Source organism: Stegodyphus dumicola, chromosome 7 (genome assembly GCF_044657685.1).
Source record: "Stegodyphus dumicola isolate Sdum_Otavi_A_Nest chromosome 7, ASM4465768v1".
NCBI classification, from domain to species: domain Eukaryota; kingdom Metazoa; phylum Arthropoda; class Arachnida; order Araneae; family Eresidae; genus Stegodyphus; species Stegodyphus dumicola.
In genome coordinates, this window is record NC_140774.1 from 174820128 (window position 1) to 174838579 (window position 18452).

Sequence of the window (18452 nt, forward strand, 5' to 3'; positions counted from 1 at the left end):
CCGTCCTTATTCAAAGAATGGAAAAATATGGTTCAGAAAAGGTATTTTAAAATAGCTCTTCTTACATAATAGAACCAGAAGCGGCAATTTTTTTTTTCTTTATCCTTCTGAAAACATTTTGACCGCTTTATTTTGAGATAATCTTTCTATCTCGGAATAGAAATTATTGAAGCCAAATTTTTAAAAATAAGGCCATGTCTATTCGCCTCTCCTTATACGTAAGACCGTTAAAATAGCGGTATATATATTTATTTACCATACTATACTGTTTGGATACTGCTGTTAGAATAATAAAAGACCTTGGGCTATAAAAATAAAAAAGAAGACATACATAAATAAATTTAAGCAAAACGTAGCGAGAGGAAATAATAAAAGCAAAAAAAGTTCGAAAAGTGTGAATTAGGGAAAAGGGATGAGGTTGGTGAAGGGGAGTAGTTTTAAAGCTCGGAGGCATAACAGAGAGAGTTGCCAATATTCGACGGCGGTCTCCCCAAGGGGTGCTAGTCAATTTCATGCTGATTTCTCGTTACACGCTTTTAAATTGTGTTTCGGAGGAGGGAAATTGCCTCATCTTCTACCAGATCGGCCTGGAAATTAGAGGTCCTAAACTGGTTACCTCAGATTTTCGATTTCAATGGGTTCGGCCGAAGTTAAAGCAAGGGTTGCAAAGGTTGTGGATATCGCCAAGCAAGAGTCGCCAAATTTTACCGCCAAGATCTATGTTCAAGTGTGAGAAAATCTTAGATGTTTTGAATGATATGTTCTGCAAATAAATAAATAATTAATCGTTTTTGTTTCGAAATTTTACACTAGGCATATATATATATAATTATAATTGACAATTACTTCAAGAAACATTTGTTATGACAAATACATTTTGCGCTTCGTATGAATGGCAAAAGAATTTATAAAATAAACAGCTTTTTCCTAGTTCAAAGGAACACCATACGTTGAAATTATTTCTTTTTCCTTCAGATGGAGCGAATTTGTCTTTTATTATTTATCTTCTGTCGCCGACTAGGTCACGTGACTGGCGGCAGAGAAAGAATGTAATAACTCTTTTAGTTAAGCTTGAGTGCGACGCTTGAAATGATCTGTTCTTGGCCGCATAGTGGTAATCAACAATTATAATAATTGTTCTTGATAAACTAATCTTGGCCCTATGATGGGAAAATTTATATGTATATTTTGTGCTTTCAATAATGTAAATAATGTACATAAGCTCTTCATTAAATATTTCTGTGTTTCAACTGGAAGTTCTTATTTTCAAGTTGAGTCTTTACTTGAACATGGTATATTGACTCTTTATTATACTAGTATATTCTTGACTAATTTAATGCTCTCCCAACTCATGAAAAAATAATCGTGAATTCATGATCATAACGTAACAAGTTTTTATTCACCATATATTACTAAAATGCATTCTTAATTTTGTTTCCTTAAATTAGGTTCTTTCTAGTTATTCAGAGACGAATTTGATTACTTATATAGAGAAAGCAATGGTTTTCTTACCTGGTAATGCATATAAAAGTCTACCAGATTTGTTACTAGTCATCTATTGCAGAATGGTAAAATATTACTATAACCCTGATTTATTTTCCCTATTATTTAAAACAAATCATTTTTATTATAACGATAAAATTATTACTGTAATAGTTAATTTTTAAAGTAACGTTTACTAAAAAATTTAAAATTAAAAAACCAACTATCATATTTTTCCACTGAAGTACACTTTTTAACCTTTAAATAAAAGTTGGCTTCTCGGGGTTGAAAGAAGGTCAAGATTTGAAACATTTCCCATTATATTAGAAAATTTGAAACTTTTTACAAAATATTTGGAATTTTTTACTACAAATTTTGAAATTACAAATTGGTAAACAAAACTGTTATCCGGTTAAACAAAATATTTATCCTATTATCCTGGTCTAAGATTTTCAAAATGCAATAAAACCTAGAGCATTTAGAAATGTGAAAATGATAATTATTGTAGGGATAAGTTATGCTCTTTTTCGAAAGAACATATTTAAAAGACTAAATTCATCGGAAATTATGAACGAAATCGTCGGTCACTGAGCCGACGTCATTTTGTGCGTTTCATCATCAAGAAGGTACAATCGTAATCGACTTAACCTCGCAAAGAAGGAGAAAACAGCGTGCAAACACCGAAATACATATACAGAAGATGAAACTAAACATCGGTTACGGACTGAAGGGAAGTCTCGGTTATTACCATACCTTTCGGGGTGCTCCGTCGAAATGTAAAATGAAATCATGCCATATGAGTTATGGTCGCATCTTACTTGCATTAAAATTATTTCAATATTCATTCGTATATTCATATTCAACCATTACATAATTACAATGCTACGTCGGACATAACGATTAATTTCCAACAAATTATACGAATCTGTTAGCTGCATTTCCTCAAAACAAATGCTGCTGAAAGGTAAATTTTGAACTGATGCATTATTAAGTAGTGAATTTTATCGAACACGTGACTTTTATCAATAATAGTTTGAGTTTTCAAAGCCCATATTTAGTAGAAATTATCAGTGCTATATATCTCCACGAAATGTTCTACAGAAATAAATAAATTTACTTCTCTTTTGGCCAAACATAGTAAAGAAAGTGTCTCTTTTACTAGGCTCACCAGCTGCTGAATGATATGATCGCTGAATGCTGGTAATACGACTCCCGGTCAAATTCTGGCTAACGGGCTGGCTGCAGGGGAGATTCCTTGGATTTCGTCCTGTATAACGTGATACAAAACACTTGAGGGCAAAATTAAGAGAGCTTGCACATAACGTTGACTTTCTGAAAAACTAATGGACAGATTGTTTTAATAATATGTGGCATGAATATACATTTCTAACAGAGACAAAGATGTGCCATTCAAAAGACATTTTATGTGCTCGTGATTATCAGCACGTATGTACGATTATCAATAGGTGCGCATAATTATCAGAAAGCATTATCATTAAACTCATAATCCAAGATGTTCAAAATCCACGTTGTGATATCTAACTGGTTCGGGTGATTATAGGAGGTTCGGGGTGATTATAGGAGGGGAATGGTAAAATGAAACTGCTCTTCCAAGAGAATCTCAGAAAATAATATTGTAGCAATATTGTCCTGCCCCGGGGGTTGACTCAGGAGAATTCCTAGGAAGTACTGGCTAGGATCTCTATTTAGGGCAGTCTCAACCATGGAGGCACATAATTTGTCTTCACAGGACTAGAGCCCGAGTTTATTTTCAGGTTAGTTCAGGCTTGGCAGGGACCGTACTGGTACTGTCGTGTCTGTTCCTCTGGCTGTGGTGGAGCTATATCGTACGTAGATTTGACCTTTTCGACGGGGTTTGCCCTCAGAGTTCCAGGGACGGGGACTAACAGAGTAAGTCAAGGCACTGAAACGAATATATTCGATCCTGAGGGAGTGGTGTCCCCAGACAAAGATGTCACAGAGACCCATTTTTGTATTACGTTCCAACGTTTTCGCTCTTGCTGAGGCTGTGTATAAAGCCGGGCAGGGACTGTGGGGTCTCTGGAATTTGGATATCTCAACCCCGATAAGGCTAGTACCAGAACGGGGATCCTTCTCTAGCGTCCTGTCCTGTCCAGTAGCAATATTGTATATTATTTCAGTAAGCTTCTAATTTTACATAGTTCGTAATAAGCATTAATTCTTCATCGATGTACCATCGTTTCAGGATAAGGATAAAACATCAAAATCCATAAATTCATGCATACGCTGTAGAGTCATTAGGTTACTTTGAAGCAGAAGACATGAAACATGAGCAATTCCCTCGCCGAGACTCGAACCTGGAGCTCTCGAATACGTACTAAATGTGCTACCGTTACACCACAAAGGCATGTAAAAAGGAGGGAGAAAATGCCTTATAATGCGACACAAAATATATAGTGTAAATATAAAATGCACGGGAAATATAATTACAGCAAGCACTTACTGTGTGTAATTCAAGAATTAATGCTACCGCATTTACGCGCGTAGGAATATCATATACTTTTGGAAGCAGGCAAGAGGAAAAATTAGCAACGCCTTCGCCGGGAATCGAACCACCGGACTTCTGAAATGCCGGCTCAGTGGGCTGACCACTACACTACGAAGTCCGGAGAAATACCTTACACGCGTTTTACTGGAATATTTCACTTTGAGTATTAAATACTATGTATAATGTACATAGTACGGCAAGGAATGTCCATATTTACCCGTTTTGTTTCAGAATAAAATGTACTACGTTTGTAAGATTCTCACTAGTGTATTTCTCAGTTACTGTAGAAAGTGATGAATAAGAACTAGTTAGCGAATAATCGCTTAAGTTCGTGTAACAAGAAACAACAAGATGAAAGAGTAACTAACCCTTTATTATTCCAATAAGATTTAACAAAACTCCGTCTTAGAGTGTGCAATAAAAGCCGACACTTGAGTTTGAACTTAAGAGACTAAAATTTAAACTAAAACAAGATTAAATAAAGAGATATAGCCGAAGCTATCAAGATTCTAATCGAGTTGGCCCCTTAACTCTATTTGACTACAAAGCTTATCAAAAGGACCTGAGTACGGCCGAGCGTAATAACAGCTTTGAGAGAGAGTAGCCAAAAGGCAGACGCGCGCAAATCAGAAATTCTGCTTCTCTCTAAAACAGCAAGTAGACTTCGAGGTTTAAATACCGCTCCTCCTCATTAAGTATTCAGAGTGATTCCAAAACTACGTCCTGGCCGGAAGTAGTAAGTTGAAGTTAAGAATTTGACAGGAAAGGAACTTTAACTTAAATTTTAACTGTTAATAAAATTAACATAATCCTTACACGTTGTACATGATAAGTCCACCTCTAGTAAAGTGGATATATATTTTATATTTAGTGAAGCTGAGATGACTTAAATTCAAAATATATTTCAACGCTCCTGATGGTAGATTTGAAAAGATCTTACATCAATGGCACGCATCATCAGATGTAAACTGACCGCGGAAAATGTATTGTCTTGGTATAAGCACGGTTATAGATGAATTTAAATCATATCTTATGACACTTTTTCACATATGATAAACACTAGTCTAGTTAAAATTTTTCTTTACAGGCAGATATGAATTGAGTGTCTCCACTGAAGTGTTAACATCCATTGAGATGTTAATCTAACTACCTGCTTTCTTGTCGAAAAGCAAAGCCATTTACGAAAACAGAGTCATCAGAGTTCCTCATATAGTACCTTGCAATATTAGAGTGACTACATAACATCTAGCTCTGCCAAAGGAAGGACGTTGCGGTCCATCAATTCAATAAAGCGCTTCACTTGCTGATAGGAGTATACAATTTAACCCAAAAATTTTCATGGTGCGCTTGATATTACGAATAGGTAATAACTGATGTTAATGTAGTACTAGTGATACTTGAAGCAGCGTTTACTCGTTCATCCACATCCAGCATATAAAACAATTTCTATCAGAGATCTCCGTTCAATGAGATATGTTTTGCCCTACCACAAATTTCAAGGTCGTGTATTCTGGTATGGGAGTGTCTTTTCTCTAATTTCTGATCATGGAGGAGCTGAGCGAGATATGATGCCTCAATACGCGTAACAAGTTTTAAATAATATAAAATCTGAATTCTAAGTCATACGTAAACAAAAATACCATCAGATGAGGAAACTTCATTTATAACCGCTTCAGTGTCGAAGCAATGTACTCATTTTACAACAAATTTATATTCTATGATGTATAATAGCTAATTATTGCCCGTTAGTGCATTGCTGTATATAAACTGATAATTGCTAGATAATGATTCACAGTCTTATAAAACGTTATTTCTTTTTATCTCTGTTCATAACATATTAATTTTTTCTCCAATGGCGGGCACTTGCCTATAACGGCATTGGCCACTCCTTAAGACCAGAAGTGGTGGCTATTTTATTGTGGAGGCACTAATAGGCGGCTACCTTTACCTCCTATGAAGGGACAGACAATGCTTTCTCATGGATTTGAACTCGTGCCCGTCGATATTGCAGCCAGGCTCCCCTAGCCACTGTACCGTCTGGGCGGCCATAACAGATCAGTAAACGTAAACTTAGATAAATGTATTATCGTTTACAGCGTTTAATTTTATTATATTATAAGATCTACTTTTTTTAGCTATCATGCAATGTGTCTAGATCTCAAAGTTCAACTAGGCGAATCCTCGCATAGGCATGAAGATGAAATTCACAACAGTGAAAGGGTGTAAAAAGACCTTTTTATTTATCCTAACGCTTTAATAGAAGGCATGGACTTCGTGCTTTCAATAGCACCGACTACTTGCTTTGAAAACTTTAAGATAATTTAACAATAAATGCAAAAGGTAAGAGGTAGTGCTAAATTACACAATTTAATTTAATATAACAGGCTGACTTAGCAAACTACACCGGCGACAGACTATTTAAACTGCCAGAATGTGTACCCGATGCTAAGATTAACAGCTGGAGGAAAAAATAGCAAACGTGCGTTATACTAGCGAAATCACGCTCTGTCTAACCTTCTCGTTTAACCTGTTCAAATGCTTTAGTTCAGCTACTTAATTTGCATGCATCTTGGTGAGGAAATGCGAGGGGAAATAAGAGAATTCAGAAAAGATACCAAAATTAAAATACTGGTTAGTGAACTAAGGGGAACTTTACAATACGCTCTAAATAAAATTTCAAAAATTCTCTGAACGTTAAATGATTATTACAACACATGAAAGATTAAATATAGAGGAACAACATTGGTCAGATTTCAGAGTTTCAATACTTTTATCAAGAAATTTACCCTAAAAGGCGCAGTTCCAAACTTACCAAACAAACCTTATTAAAACAAAACCTTATTAAACTTTTGTTCAAAATAACTTTGCCTGAAACGTATACAAATTAGTCTGCAGTTTTGATAGATCGTTTGGTAAAGAAGCTTGAGCACGAAGAACAGGAAGATCCTGTCTTGAAAATCCACTTGGTGCAAAAGGCATTAAAGCTGTACTGGACAAAAGGACTCCTTTGACAGATAAGATGAAGCTTTACAGGAATTCTACCTGGAACAGAAGGAAGATAGATTTAAAAGTATCGCTCATCGAGTTGTAGAAAAACAGGTCTTGCAATTAAGGTCTGTCTTTGTATTTTCATTTCTGAGTGCCAAATATCTACAACTGGCTGTTGCTTCATCATCTCTGTAACAAAAGGCAAAAGGTCCCAGTTTAAAATGTAACCTGAGGCCAAGTTGAAAATAACATAACATAAAACAGTACATACACAAAGGATATTTTTCAACTTATCTATAACACAGTTTTTGAACCAATCACCCTAAAAGTTCAAATAAAGCATTTGATAATAAAATTTGCATGATTAATATTATGGCGATGTATTGCAACAACTAAGAAAAAATTTCAATGAAACTTCAGCAAGGTTTGTAATATATAAGCAAACTCTAAAAATTCATTTAAGGAACACTTGTCTTTAGACACTTTATAAGGTATTTCTCCCACTTCCCTAGAGTGCCTTCGTGGTGTAACGGTAGCACGCTGCGCCGGTAATCCAGAGGTCCTTGATTCGATTCCCGGCGAAGGCGGTTGCATATTTTTCATCTTTTCTGCTTCCAATTAACCCAAAGACTCTACAAGTAGCGCCTGAACTAAAAGGGTTGTAGATGATGGTTCTCCGCACCCAGGATTTGGCGACTAGATTCCCTAAAACCCTAGTCGCCCTTTAAAAAGGGGAGTATATAAGGTATTTCTCCCACTTCCCTAGATTGCCTTAGTGGTGTAACGGTAGCATGCTGGGCCGGTAATCCAGAGGTCACATGGTTTTGGAAGAAGTACCATAATAGCTATTGCAATACAGACAATTGTGGTTAGGAAGTTTATGTGTATACATAATATCACATTTATTAATTAATACTGATATTTTATGAAATATGTGACTGAGAAATTTTATAGCGGGTTTTTCGATCAGCCAGACATCATCTAGCCTGCAGATGACAGCGATTTCAAAGCCTTTTTTTTTTTTTTTTTTTGAATGTTTCATTCATTTTGCCTAATTCTGGTTTCTATAACGTCTCCTCAAATAATAATAATGGCACTCAGTTAATAATGGCATAAATAAGTTAGCAATAACATTGAGCGGGTTTAAGTTCCGAATATTGCTTTACCGATTTCATTTATAAGTGTGATATTTAAATAAGATGAAATTACTTATGCCTTCTTAGCATGCCTTCGTGGTGTAGTGGTCAGCACGCTCGACGCGTGTTCTAGAAATTTGTGCTTTGAGTCCCAGCGAGGGCACTGCTCCTTTCTCATCTTTCCTGCTCCGAAATGACCTAATGTCTCTACAATATATGAGTAAAACTCCTAAAACTTCATTACTGTTTTCCTTACCTAAAATGATTTTCCCCGTCGCGGGGTAGACTTTCGTAGAGAACTCAGCGAAGCTACTGGCTAGGATCTGTACCTAGGCAATCTCGGTCACTGAGGTATAAAGTTCATGAACCTAGTGATTCCAGAACCCGGGATTGGGTTGTCTATACAGTTTGGCTTCGGGGGACTGAAGTAAGATCTTAGAACATAGTTCTGTAGCTCGGTCTGGGACGGCGCCGCGTTGTTGGCACGGCACCGAGTTTGTCAGGTAATGCCGTGAAGTGGCGAGTAGCATCTAAACGACTAGCCCTTCAACTCTTCGCTCCGCGCCCTGCGTGGTGCGTTGAGCTTTGTAAGCCCAACGACCACTGCCTGAAATGGAGAGTAACTACATGGATGAGCCTTGTTGTATGACCTTGAATGGATGGTACAAGTAACCTCAAAATAATAACCTAAAAATGATATCCCTCTTAGGGTTAATTAGTCTGTCTTAGTACTTTATATGATAGTAGCGACTTTGGGGGTATGGGTTGGTTCCTACGGCCATAAAGGGCAGCCTATGCTATCCCGGAGGTTAGTGGCTCAAGCCATCGAAGTGGATAACGCGACGGTCGGATACTTGTTCTTCAGTAGGTTTCCCACCCTTCGTGGTCTCTATGCGCTTGAAATTGGTGATTCTGGGTTGCCAGTTCAGCAAGGGATGCTAATAGAAAAATCTTCTCTTTGAACTGGAACTCTCACTTAGCAGTAGAAGCTCCTCGTAGTGGAGTGGGATTCCTTTGCTAGACATTTCTGAATACGCAACAAGAACTCCTTTTGGGGGGGATTTTTGACAATTTTCCAATTTTCTGCCTACTACGGAGGTGTTGGATCCATCGATGTAATGCCTAAATTCGGAAATGGAGGAACCCGTAAATTATACAGACTTACCTAAAATGATATACCTATTTTTACTTTTGGCATTAAATTAAAAGCAGTATACAAATAAGTTATGAAATTAACTAATATGAACATTTAGTTTACAGCTGCAGCAACATGTGCATAATTTTATTCTTTTTAAAAAGATTTAATGATATCGTATACTTTTCACTCTCTTTTTCAAAGTGTAATGCAGTCTGATAATAATTGATTTACCAATTAATTAAAAAATTTAATGGCAAAAAGGTTCTATTCGCTTCGAACCATTGTAAGGATCTGAAGTTTTACTAACGTTTATTTTATTTTAAATCTTTACTATCACTTCTTATTTTCTACTTCCGGCCAGAATTAAAAGCGTTAACTTATTTATGCAAAATTTGTCTGGCGAACGCTAAGTACTTAAGTTGTGGCTTTTTGCCAAGCGAGAGAGAGGAAGGAGTTAGTCGAAGCAGGCCGCTTACCTTAGAAGTTTTACTCAGTTGCTGGTTGCCTTCCAGGCCAGAGGTTTAATCCTCTTGATAATTTTAAACGTATTGTAGTGTTAACAGTTCTCTGTACTACATACGGCTTCCTGTTAATATAAGGCCAATCTTCCACGTTTATTATTTCAAAGTTAAGTTAGCGTTTAGTTATATTTTTATATTCTTACGTTTAGACCACAAGTAGTGGGTCTTTGTATTCCGAAGTACGGAAATTATTGTAAAGAGAGAAAATAAAGGGTTTTGTATACCCTTCTTGTGTATCCTGTCTACTTCCCACAGTTATTGAACATAGCTTTAGTAAGCTCTCTGTTCCAAGTCAGGTCCTTGCATGTTCCCAAAGAAAGTAAGACGGAACATTGAACCTGATACCATAAGATGCATTTATTTTTTGGAAGACATTTTTTTCATTAGACTCTCTTATGAAATTCATTTGTAAATCTTTTTTTTCCTTGTATTATTCATGCTTATCGCAACTGTATTGTAACAACTTTCTAAAATGTTGGTGAATATTTTAACCTAAATGGAGTCATGAAAACAATAATTAAAATTATAAAATGACCTTATATGCATTATATAGAAATATTTTCGATAGAAAATGATCGTATCTTTACCAAAAATTATTGAAAAATGATCTTACGCTTAGAATGAAATATCACGTGTGATGTGACCGTTATTTTATCCCTTATACTACAATAGCGCAAGGAAGTGCTTGTAATTTCTTACCTCAGAGAAAGGATATTTTGTTTTAAATATGTAGAAATACTATTTTGACCCTTCCCGAATCCATCTAGAAGATTTTTTGCGTGACTTTTGTACGAAAAGGCAGAATAAAGGACTCTTTTTAAATAAAAGGGGCTGTAAAATAAATTTAAAATGGGATTTTTTTCTCTGACGTCTGTACGTATGTATATATGTATTTCGCATAACTTAAAAACTACTAGCCGTAGAACGTTGAAATTTTATATTTGGAACTACTATAACATGCAGCTGTGCACCTCCCTTTTTACTGCCCTCGGAAGAACAAAACGTGTATATGTACATACATCTAAGCTTAAAATTTAACTTCTAAAGTCAAAATTAAATTGGAATTCATCAGAGGAAAATGAATTAAAGCTACATAAAAGTCGATTAATATGTTTCGTTCTTCTGGTCAATCTGAGATAAAAAAACGATTCAGTTAAATTTTCATTTAAGATATTAAAATTATATAAAACCAAAAAACCGAATCTCAAATGTACCAGAAGATTTCCTACAAGCTCTCGAAAGACTTGGAAAAAACCATACATACTCAATGCCTTAGAATAAAAAATATTTGCAACAAAGCCTAATACTTACATGAATAAATAACTAATTGAGTCAAAATTCTCTTAGAGAATAAAACACCTCTATTCAAAATTTCTGTTTCTTTAAAGAAGGCTGGTATTAACCACTGTTTTCAAATTTCTCATATGATAATTATTACTTAAACCTTAATTGGAGATAACAGTTGCATGACTACGATAAGAAATTTAATGTAAATATATACAAAGATCTTGTTTCTTCTGCCTTTAAATTATTTACACTATCTTTCTACTAATTTATACATTTAATAACTGAAAAATCTTACTTTTACTGAAAAAAATGGAGCTTCTAATTTCAAAGACATATTGTACCCTGATTACGTGAAGACTTTATCTTTTATGAGCTATATTTTTCCTTTTCCTCAACTTTGAGCCAGTTCTGGTTTCGCGTTTTGAGGTTTTATAGAGAACAGCATCTTATAGAAATTACTTACGCCGCCATTTTGGAGTTGACGATCACCCTTCTCGTAGGTAATAATTTTTACAAACCGCACCTACGTTTAGCATCCCCACACACAAAGTTTAACAGGATAGGACAATTTGAACACATGTTAAAATACTTAGTCTTGCTATCGGACACTTCCTCGGACTTTGATAAGAATTCATTAAGTTTAGATTAAGATGGTCAAAGAATTCAGTAAGTTTGCGTTTTTTCTCCTATTTTTGTTTCAAATCGGTTTTCAATTTTTAGCTGTTTAAGGATCAGATTAGATTTCGTTATTTATAGAAATCTCTATGAAGCGTTTTTCTTTTTCTTGATATTAAAAGTTTAGCATAATCTGGAAACACCCAAATTTTGAGTGTTGTTAAAATGACAATTTGATTTAAAGTATATTTATTTTGTTCCTTATCTGTAATTGCTTTTGAATTTCGGATTTGTATATAGGATTTAAGACCAATTTTTTTTTTTTGAATGGTCAATTTGCAGAATGTCAAATTTTATGTCTTATTTGAGTAGTCAACGTGACACAATGTTACGTTTTATTTTTTTTATATTTTATGTTTTTTTTCAAGCATGTAGGGAAAATTCTGGTACATTTGAGATTCGATTTTTCGCTTTTATATGAATTTTAATGTCTTAAATAAACATTTAATTGAATCATTTTTCGGTTTTTGATCTCAAATGGGCCAGGGAAACGAAACATATTAGTCGACTTTTATGAAGCTTTAATTCATTTTCCTCTGATGAGTTCTGAATTCGAGTTTCAAGAAAAGGAGATTAATTTTTATATATTTTCTCTTTCGCACATTTTTTTTTTCGAGTTTATTTTACTATGAACTTATCTTAATTTTGATTTGTTTAGATATTGTATTAAACCTCATATACACGATTGCACTTATTAATATTGCTGAGGAATTTGATTCCATGTTAATTTTAACTTTAAAATGCTTTAAGGTGATTTTTAAGACGCTTTAAGCTTTAATTTTAGCAGATGCTTTATTGTATTTCATTCCTGCAACTAGCAATCGTTTATCATAGTCATATATTTCTAATTGCAGAAGTGTTTTAACTAACGAAAATACTAATGTTTGGGCAGTATCAAATTTATTTTCGACAAATAAAGAAATCTAACATTTAATGCGGTCTCCGTTTTCCTATACATATATTTAGAAAAGTTTTATACTAGTTATAAAGAAATAACATTTGACTCTCGTACGACAAAATTTGACCGGGATATTTAATTCCAAAATTTGCAACTTTTGACGTCATTTTCAACTTGCCTTGACATATCAATTATGTTAGAAAAATTCGAAGAAGTAAGTTTAAATGAAGTGAATTGAAAAACATGAATACTAATTTGATAGGCCGTACAAGGAAGTCATATGGGGTCGAAATCAGACTTTTTAATTTTGTAAAGAAGTCTGTAACCAAAATTGGCAAAAACTCTATCTTTGCCATATTTTTAAGGAACGCTTAAAGTTTGCATTTTAACTTGAATATCAAGAACATTTAGATTAAAAAAGCTCATATTTCAAATTTCTAACTGATTTGTTAGAAAATAATGGTAAGTATGTTTTGCATTTTGAACCTCAAAACTTGTTTTTTAAGTGTCTCACATTGCATAAAGTAAAAATCTAGTTTTAAGTAATCAGTTTACTCAAAGTCATTGGGTACAGTTCTGTGAACAATAAAATTAAAATGACTTTTGCTAAGGATCAAAGAAAATAAAGATTATGTCATGAATAAAGAAACAGAGTCATGCTTTACCAGAAGTTTAAGATAAAGGGTCCAAAGATTTGATATAAAAAATTGAATATGTAGTTTTCTTAAATGAAATTGGTATACGTTTGTGCTTATTACAGTATAAATAAAATTTATAAATGTTATCAAAGAGGGATTTTTATTACGAAGGACTTAGTTTTTAATTTATTTCAATAAACTGTAAGAAGATGAATTTCACCTCAGTATGGAATAAAAAAGAAAGTAAAATTTTAATTGTAAAAGTTGTTTTTTAATTGTTTTAACTGTATTTGGTGTTTTATATTTTTCTATATTTTTCACTTTTTAACAAAGATATTTTGAGGTTTTATGTATTTTTGCCTTGTCGTGAAATGGGAACTGAATTGATTGAATGAGAAATATATCTCTAATGAAATTCGAGGAAATACGTTTAAATGAAATGCAGGAAAAGATGAATATAATTTAATGTTCCCTACAAGTATCAGGTTCAGTGTTTCTCCTTACTTGCTTTGGGAACATTCAAGAACCTGACTCGGAACAGGGAGCTTACTAAAGCTATGTTCAATAAATGTGGGAAGTAGACAAGATACACAGGAAGGGTATACGAAACCCTTTATTTTTCACTCTTTACAAAGATTTCCGGACTTCGGAATACAGAGACCAACCACTTGTGGTCTGAACGTAAGAATATAAAAATATTAACTAAACTCTAACTTAACTTTGGAATAATAAACAAGGGCCTACGTGGAAGATTGTCCGTATATTAACAGGAAGCCGTATGTAGTACAGAGAACTGTTAACACTACAATACGTTTAAAATTATCGAGAGGATTAAACCTCTGGCCTGGAAGGCAACCAGCAACCGAGTAAAACTGCTAAGGCAAGCGGCCTGCTTCTACTAACTCCTTCCTCTCTTGCTTGGCAAAAAGCCACAACTTAAGTACTTGGCGTTCGCCAGACAAATTTGCATAAATAAGTTAAAGCTTTTAATTCTGGCCGGAAGTAGAAAATAAGAAGTGATAGTAAAGATTTAAAATAAAATAAACGTTAGTAAAACTTAAGATCCAAGGACGTAAGTTATGTGGCGTGCACATCAAATTTTTTTCATTTTCAAAAGCTCCATTGCTGATAAACCACTTTGGCGTTATAAAAACATTGCCGGAGAGTGCGCCATCAGGAGGTGGATCCATCCCAATTCTGAGTGTAACTTAAATTACATTTTCATAAAAGTATTGTTTTCATTCTTTCAAATTCAAGGAGCCTAATTTGTAGAAATTAGAAGCATGAATAATTTGAAGCAAGAAGCATTTTAATCTCCTAATGCACGGACGCTAAACATAACTCAAAGCAATGTATTGATTGAAATATTGCTCTGAATGTTTAATAAACTGAATGCTAAATTGTGAGCTAAAAATCTTCCTTTTATTACATTAAATGAGAGTATAAATACTGCAAACTATATTGCTACACCTGAAATTTGCATTCGTTGTCTCTCACTTAGTGGCACCTCTTTCCAGTTATTAACTCCTCTCCGTTTGGAATCTGTCCAATCCTGCCGAACTTTTTAAACTAAAATTATAAACAAGCCGCCAAACTCTCTACCTATATATCCATCCGTTGCACTCCTGACTCAGATGGAACGGTTGGCTGGCTGCGTTAAGTCCGATAATACGATTATGGATTAAAACGCCGGGTGTCACTACGCCGATGCCCCGATTTAAATGTTAAACAGACTTTAATTAGAGAGAGCCTCTCCCTTCAACAGATGCCATATTAATTACAAACCAATTAGGGAAAGTTTCCGTTAATTATTCATACGAATACCCGAACGTTTGTCTCCTTCTCTCTATCTCATTCTGTCTCTCTCTCTTTTCCATTTTGGTTAGGGTTAGGAGAGAGGAATGTCGAGGGAGATCGGATAGAGGAAATCTCCTTCAGGGAAGGCCTGCGTCGTTTGCTTTTCACACTTCTCTCCCCCCTCTGGGTAGGTTTGATCGTCCCTTAAGTGATCAAAGAGTTGAAGCTCGTTTCGTATGTATGCATAGCAAGGTGATGGCTCAGGAATACTGCGTGATTCGGTAATTTCAATTTGAATGTTTGGAGTTGGCTCTTGGAAATGAATTCGGGGGCTGTTCCGTGTCCCAAAAAAGGCACGAAAAATTACGTGAATTCATATGGAAATAAAGCAAGTTGGAAATATCGGAAAATAAGATGGTTGCGGTTTTCCAAATTAAGGGAATATAGTGCTGCTAAAACAAGAGTTTAAGGAATTTAAAATAGCTTGTTTCGAACTAAGTAAATAATTCGAAGTGTTGACTTACTACAATTTTATTCGCAATTAATCCAATAAAAAAGAAAATTTCAACATTTAAATAGAGCAAGAAGTATAAATACTGCCGGAATATCTGATTTTAATATGCATAATGCGCTCCTTTGTTTTTAAAACTATATTTGTAGCAATCATGCTTCAAAGCAACCGAATCGGTGCTGTTTTCCAAACGCTCCCCCATTGAGTGCTCTCCTCGTGTTACATTCTTATGATTCAAACAGTATTTAAAATATTGTTCCAAGTAGGCTAAGTAATCGTCGAGCGTATGTCATGAATATTGACTAAATAATAGTGCATTTATAACTTCAAATTCAAGTTGCTGAATACATTTTTTTGCCTGATAGCTATCGATACATACGTTAAAAGAATGCTTTTACGTATGTTCCAAGGTATTACGTATTAATTAATAAGGTTTAAGGGGGCTCATACACCTTAAACCCCTCATGATCTTCGAATATGTGACTGTTGCAAGAATTGGGATATTTTATTTATTTTAAAAGCAATTACTTCCAACCTTTTACAACTAACTACATAATATAGCTGCTTTGTAAACTAGTAACCAGAAAGTTTGTGTTGCCACAAATATTTTTGTAATTTAATTTTCTTCGCGACAAAATATTTCGCCATGCTTCCACCTTGCGCGCATGATATTTTAAAAATGGCTAATGGTACATACTTGAAATTGGATGGAATTCTTTATATGGGCACTATTTTCTAACTGAACCCAAAATCTGATGAGCATTTTAGTATTGAAAAATTTTATGGACGAAAACATTACAAATTTTTTTAATAAAATATATTTTATAAACTCAACTCAAAATAAAATAAAAATTTAACATGAAATTCGTAGAATTTTAGGTTCACAGTAGTTTCCAAATGTTATAAAAGCTATATATTAAATATGGAATTAAATTATTTAACAGAATGTTTTAAACTGTTCGCGCAAGGTGGAAACATGACGAAAAATGTTGTCACAAAGCGGATTAAATTATAAAAATATTTGTGACAACACAAACTTTCTGATGCCTATTTCCGAAATCAGCTATATTATGTAGTCATCTGTAAAATGTTGGAAGTAATTGCTTTTAAAATAAATAAATTATCCCAATTCTTGCAATAGTCACCTATTCGAAGATCTTATGGGTTTAAGGTGTATGAGTCCCCTTAAGCTTCATGTAAATTTGATAAATGTTTGTTTTGGGTGCTTCTTCTAGAATGCTTACAAAATTTTAAAAGATTAATGAAGACGTAAATATTCTCCATTCGCCAGAAATATTCTTGTTATTATCACTATGGATTCAACGTACATGATCAATAAATGTCTAGTATCCCCTGGATCAAATATGATCTATGAAGCCAAGAATGTCCTCATTTAATTTACACCACAAATAGAGCATAAGCCACATGAAGTGACAAGCAACGAACAAGTCACATTTCTATCAATATGCATTTGCATCTTCAGGGTCTTGTAAGTTGGTGCAATGCCTTGACGAAACAAATATTTAACATATTTCACAGCTAAGGTCTTTGGTGAAGAATATTCTCTCTAAGTTTTCCTAAATAATCCTCGTAAACTACTCATTGGTTGTCTGAGCTAGAGAACATATACTTCGAACTCAATTCCATTCATGTAAAAAAAAATTCAATATTGTTGTTATTTCACTTCTAGTAGCTCTCTTTGGTCTCCTTGATCTTGGAGAATCTGCGGCGCTCTTCCTGGAAAACCTTTCATGTCAGAGACCATGTAATGAATCAAACTCTCTTCTTTGTGTCAAGCGGGTGACTCCGTAAAATACATTTAATTGAATTACTGAAGTTTCTAGTCTTTCTTCAATTAAAACATTACCAAGGAATAGTTTAATCATGCCACAAACACAGGGATCATTGCAAAACTATATACATAAGAGAAAACTTTAAAGGGGATTAAAAGAAAAGCTATTTCACGTAATTTCTTAAGGTTTATTAGTGTAGGCCAATTTTTTTTCGGATTAGTCTCATATTCTGAAATCATTTACTCTACATAGTTTGGTTGGTTTAACTACCAATGACTGAAAACCTATAAAAGTTCGTTATTATGCCTCCAAATTCATATACTTTTAAAGAAACTAGGATTTTGAAAATTTCCATTATTCGCCTGTAGAGAAATTAGGTATTTTTTTAGCAGGTAAGGAGAAAAATTAGCAATGCTCTCTCCGGGAATCGAATCACGGACCTCTGGAATGCACACCCAGCGTGCTGATCACTATACTATGAAGGCATGCTAAGAAGGGGGGAGAAATTCCTTATATACTAACCCTTTTAAAGAGTGACTGGGGTTTATAGGACACCCAATCGTCAAATCCTGGATGAGGAGAATCAGCATCCACCACCATTTTAGCTCGGGCGCCACTGTAGAGACATTAGGTATTTTCGAAGCATAAGTGATGAAAAATGAGCAAAGCTCTCGCGGGGAATCTGGAATATGCTCCCAGCGTGCTGACCATTACACTATGAAGGCACGCTAAGAAGGCGAGAGAAATACCCTATATGCCTTTAAAAGAAGGCGCAAGAAACCCAGGTTTTGCAAATCAGCCTGAAGCGGAATTCAATAAAATGATTTCTGCTTTTAAAGTTATCAAAAACCTACTGAAAAACATTTTCTTTCTGAAGATTATCAGAAAAAATATAATTACCAAGCAATTAATAAAAAATAACAAACATTTAAGTCGATACGAAAGCTGAAAGAAGAAGGAAAAATTGGCAGAGGTCTCCAATTGACAGCATAAAAATTGAACAAAAACGGAATATTTGTTATCATTTAAACTGGTTTTATGCTATACAAAAAGGAAGC